Genomic DNA, 6,174 nt, shown 5'->3' with positions numbered 1-6,174 from the left:
AATGCTATGAGATCAAGTTAAGAAGAGAATGTGTTAACAGACATGCAGAATGGTCAATGCAAAGGCACAGAAGAGTTTATAAGGTGTTAAAAGCTGAACAGAGAGGTTTATATTTTGTAGGCACAGAAAGTTTTATAAGGCGTTAAAAGCTGAACAGAGAAGTTTATATTTTATCTTTGAGGCATGGTCAAATTTGTGCGTAAGGAAAATTACTTTGGCAGCCATATTTAGGATGAACTGGAGTGGTGAGGAAATTGAAGCATGGAGATCAATCAGAAGGTTGTTGCAATCATCTAGGTGAAAGGTGATAAGGGCCTGAACTAAGGCAATAGCTATGCAAGAGGTGAGAAGGAGTCAGCTGAGAAACATATTATAGATGGAGAAATGGCAAGATTTGGCCACTAACTGGATGGGATGAAAAAGAGTGGAGTTCACAATAATGATGAGGTTAAGAACAGGGGACACTGGAGAGATGGCAGTGCCTTCTCCAGAAACAGGGAAGTTTAGGAGAGGGTTAGATGTGAGGCAACAGATAATGAGTCCAGTTTGGGACACTTTGAGTTTAAGATATCTTGGGGACATTCAGTTTGTAATGTCAATAAGGCAATTGTTGATGTGGGCCTGAAGCTCAAGGGGACAACTGGGAATAGAATTACCACAGTTATCCAAGTAGGAGGTCTCAATGAGGGCAAATAATAAGTTTAGGAAGAAGGAGTCATAAGGAGAGGTGGAATGACAGGAAGTTATGGTCAGATAGAGTTCCTCGTTAGGGAAGTAGAACACTGGTGAATATGGTGAGATTTAGTGTGTGACTACAATTTCTGAGATGGAGTGAAGGAATAAATAATTGAATTTAAAGAGGCCAAAGAATTGGAAAGGTAGGGTTTTTGAGGGAGCATGTATGTGGATATTAAATTCCCTTAGTATAAAAGTAGGAGTTGGGGAGGAAAGAAAGGTGGTGTTCCAGGTGCTGAATACCTTGAAAAAGATGGAAGAATGACCTAGGGTTCAATATCCTACAGCCATTATAATTGGAATTGAGTGGAGATTTCTGATCGAGTGTTCTTCAAAGGATGAAAGGTTGCTGAGAGAAGGAAGTAAAGGAAGAGTATAGAAGTGACAACAGAGAGCAGGAGTGTTCTGATTCCTCTTCCAGGTCTAGTGTATCAGGGAGTGAAAGAAGGTATAACCAATTCTGGAGAGGATAACTGTGAGTCAAGTCTCAGTGATAGCTAATAGGTGGAAGAAGTGGGAAAGATCCAGGATGAAAGGAAGTTTGTTAACTATGGAATGGAAATTCCACAGAGCACTGAAGAAGGAATAGGCAGGATTGGAGCGATACATGGGTGGAGTAGAGTTGAGAAGTTTGGGGATAAGAGAATACTAGGAGGGGACTGGGGATAATTTTCTTCTAAATGTCTGGTAATTGATTATTACAGGGATAGAGAGAGAAATGAAAGAAGCCATATGGTAACAGTGGGTGACTGATATTGGGCTAGGTCTCCAGGCTGACTGGTGAAGGAATGGTCGGGTTTGGGGGGAAGGGGTGCACAAAGCACAAACTGGGGCTTGGATCATCAGGCTTGAGTCTGAGTTCTCTCCTACCCTTCTACATACCTAATCCTGTTCCTCCTATCCTTATGAACTTCCTTCTACCTTCTTCTGTATCTTTTCTAAATGTTTCATTAATCCTTATCTTTCTTTTCTTCTTTTTTTTGCATCACTATCACTACCCATATATGTACAACTCCCTTCCCTAGCAAGTAACCCTCCTTTAACAAATAAGTATAGTTAAACCTAACAAATTCACATATTTGTCATTTCTGAAAATGTGCATCTCACCCTGCACCTAGTCTACCAACTACCTGCCAGGAGATGAGAAGCATACTTCATCATCATTCTTCTGGAGTCATAACCAGTCACTGGACTGATCAGAGTTCTTTCAAGTTTATTTTCCTTTATAATATTGCAGTCATTGTATAAATCATTCTCCTGATTCTGCTCATTTCACTCTGTATCAGTTCATATAAGCGGTCCTAGTTTTCTCTGAAACCAGTCCTTTCATAATTTCTTAGAGTGCAGTAATATTCCATTACAATTTGTTCTACTATGAAATTTTTTTCATATGGCTCATTTATTCTTGTCTTTGATCTAGCTGCAATATTGCTGAGACAAATGGTATATATGATTTAATGACTTTTGGGGTACAGTTCCAAATTATTTTCCAGAATGTTTGAATTGCTTCACAGTGAATTAGTATGCCTGCCTTTCCATAGCCTTTCCAACAATTGCAATTTTCCCTTTTTGTTTATCTTTGCCAGTTTGATGTGTATAAATTGTTTTAGTTTGCATTTCTCTTGGAATTAGTTATTTGGAGCATTTTTATATGGTTGTTGATAGCTTGCTTTTTGTTTTGTTTTGTTTTTGAGAATTTCAAATAGTTTGACCATTTATTTACTGTGGAATGGTTCTTACTTTTATATATTTGCATCAATTCCCTACATATCTTAAATATCAGATCTTTGTTAGATGAGTAGCATATGTGAAGAAGTGTCTTTGGAAAATTAATTTAGCAGAGTGAAATTAAAACAGTGAGAGACTGAAGGCAGAGAAACTTGTTGAAAAAAGTACACATGAAAATGGGAAAAGAACCCATATGTACAAAAATATTTATAGCAGCTCTTTTTGTGGTGGCAGAGAATTGGAAATTGAGGGGCTGAACAAGTTGTGGTGTAGGAATGTAATGGAATACTATTGTGCTATAGGAAATGATGAGCTGGACCACTTCAGAAAAACCTGGAAAGACTTATATGAACTGATGCTCAGTGAAATGAGCAGAACCAGGAGAACATTGCACACAGTAACAGCCACATTGTGTGATGAATGACTTTGTTAGACTTAGCTCTTCTAAGCAATGCAAGGATCTAAGAAAACTCCAAAAGACTCATGATGGAAAATGCTATCCACATCCAGAGAAAGAACCATGGAGTCTGAATGTAGATGGAAGCATACTATTTACTCTTCTTTTCTTTTGTTGTTTTGTTTTATTTCTTTCTAATTCTTCTATACATCATGACTAATGTGAAAATATGCTTAATATGAATGTATAAGTAGAGCCTATATCAGATTACACACCATCTTGGGGAGTGGGGAGGTGAGGGAGGGCAGAAAATTTAAAACTCAAAATCTTATGGAAGTAAATGTTGAAAACTAAAAATAAATAATTTTAAAAAGAAAAGAAAAAAGTATAGTACAGTATGAAAGAAGGCAGTCAGGGAATGGGAAGGAAAGGAAGAATTCAAGAGACTCTACATAAGAAAAATCAACACTGCTTGGCCAGGAAAAGAAAACAGTCAAATATGTTTGAACCTGTGACATGGTCCTTCCCAGTTCTAAACCCATGATCCTGTATTTTTAGTATTAGAAATGGTTGTCCCATTAAGAGAAACAAGGCATTTAGAAATGTGATTCAGTTTGTGGGGGAAGATAAGTTCAGTTTTAGATATGATGAATTTAAGTTAACAGCAGAACATACAAATGGAAATGTCTTTTAGGTAGCTGGAAATGCAGGACTAGAGTTCAAAAGAGAGGACAAGGTTGGAGATAATGTATGGGATTTATATGCATATTTGAAGTAGCTATAATGAATGACATCACCAAAGAATTAGGTAGAAAGGCTAATCCTTGGTGGGGGGGGCAGGGAAAGGGAATCTTGAGACAAAAGGAGAAGATAAGAATGTTATTATTAGATAAAGTGGTATGAGGTATAAAGAGAATCAGTATATCATAATATAATGAAAGTCAAGCACAGATAGAGCTTCAAGAAAAAGAGGATAGTCAGTAGCGAAGAAGAACAAAGATTGAACAAAAACCTATGTGTTCAGTGATTAGGCTGTCATAGGTGACCATTTTCAGTAGAGTGAAGTGGGGCAGAAGTATCTCATACCAGCTTGTGAGAGCCCAATTGTTAAATTTTCATTGTGAACATTTTCACTTTAGGAATTGGCAAATGCTACAAATCAGGACTTGATTTATTGTTTTGCTTATTGTTTAGACTTAAGAAAGTGATGGAGAGAATGTTAATAATTCAGATTAGACTTAAAAGTGTGTCCTCTATTTTTTTTTCAGGACAGCCAGTTGTTAAACATTCACCAGCATACCTCTGGGCAGAAGCCACATTATACAAGGTAAAGGGAAAAGAATGGATGAGAGGAAGTGGAGGAAGAGTTGTAGACTACTATAGTTATAGACCAATCCAAGAACATTGGCAGGAAAAGCAGAAAAGAAAGAGGCTGGAAGTTAAATGAAACAGTAGAGCCAAGCAAAGGATTATTTTGTTGTTATTGTTGCTGCTGCTGCTGCTGCTTCTGCTGTAGTTGTTTAACAAAAGAGGCTTGGGCACATTTGTAGGCAGAAGAAAAGGAACCAGTTAAAGGAGAGGGACTGAAGATACTGGAAGTAGAAGTTACAACTCCAGGAGGAAGTCACCAGAGGAGGCAAAAAAAGATGGAATCAAAAGTACCTGTGAAGGATTTGGTTAGTTTTGAACAAGAGATCCATGTTTTCCTCTCAGGAAGGAGGGAAGAAAGAGAAAGAGAGAAAATAGGCAAAAATGCTTAGGGGTGGAAAAAACGAAAAATGGGTGATCTCAATCCCAATAGCTTCTATCTCCTTAGTAAAGTGAGAGGTGAAATTATTGACCATGAGTTGAAGGGTAGAAGCTTGAAAAGAGGGAGGATGCAGATGAATGGCTTCTAGGACATTTACATGCATTTTCTCTTGGTAAGAGAAATACTTAAATTTGGGGGCAAAAAATTGAATTCTTTAGAAGTGGAGATAAACTGAATCTTTCTCAGCTGAGAAAAGTCTTCACATTATTCTGAGTTTACTGAAGTAAATAATTTGAGAAGGCACAAGTTTACAAAACTATTTGCTCCCCCTCCTCCCATGAAACCTGGTAACTAAGAATGGAAGGATTATCAATAAATTAATTTATATATCAGCAAAGGACATAAATACTGTGTTCTAAAGCAGCTGTTTGGTTTTAATCATAGTTTTGGAATAGAAATGTCATCTAAAACTACAGGTTTACATTGTTAAATGTAGTTTTAGAATTCTGGCTTGTGTAGAGCTTTCAATATCACTGTTGCCCTTGATGCAAGAGACTGTGGAACCAATATTGAGTTGCCATAGTAACACTAAGCACCTCAGGAAAAAAAAATGTTCCAAATGGAATATTAATGTGTAGAATTATTGGAAAAAGAATTCATGTGACAGTGTTGATTTTTTTATTGTTGTTGTTATGGATTTGTTATTTATTGAAATTTTGGTGCTTGATATAATTTTGACTCATTAATCATTATCTTTCATTTTTTTCATAATGTTAGAAATGTAAGGAAACCAGTATATAACTATCTCTTAAAACTGTTCTATCATTTTAAAATTGTGTTTAAAATATTCAGTAGGAAAAAATAGCAGTCCTCTTAAAAAGAACTGTGGAGGAAGCTAAAAGTTGCTAAATTAGCTAATAGGTGATCTTTACCAAGGCTAGGCAAATTACTGTCCATGGGGATCCTGTAAGCCCAAGAGCTAAGAATGGTAGCTCAAAGGCAGTACCAAAAGAGGTTGAAGACTGGATTTGGCCTTTGGGGATGTAGTGTGTGGACCCATCCTTAAACCATCATAAGAAACCCTCTCGTGGTTCCAGTAATTCCAGTAATAGAATAAATGTACACACATATACACACACAGGCACACATATATGTATTTTGTGTGGATATATACATATATAAATATGCATACACATGCACACATAAAACACACACATACACATATAAATACACACATACACACATATACAAACACACACATATATCAATGTGTATATAACACACACACACACACACACACACAGAGGCAGACTAAGACCTAAATTTTTATCTTGGCTCTGATAGTCATTACCTATGATACATTGAACAAGTCACTCTCTAAGCCTCAGTTTCCTCATCTGCAAAATTAGCATAATAAAAATTTACACTATTTGCTTCACAAGATAGTTATGAGGAAAACACTTTGTAAACCTAAAAATACTGTATAAATATGAATTAATACAACAAAATGAAGAAGTGGTCTGTCTGTCTTTGAATTTTATTGTTACAAATATCACCCCTCTGC

The sequence above is a fragment of the Vombatus ursinus genome, unplaced genomic scaffold (assembly GCF_900497805.2).
Source record: "Vombatus ursinus unplaced genomic scaffold, bare-nosed wombat genome assembly UNPS02014959.1, whole genome shotgun sequence".
Classification (NCBI taxonomy): Eukaryota; Metazoa; Chordata; class Mammalia; order Diprotodontia; family Vombatidae; genus Vombatus; species Vombatus ursinus.
The sequence above is the reverse complement of the archived record's forward strand: the minus strand, read 5'-3'. Positions refer to the sequence as shown.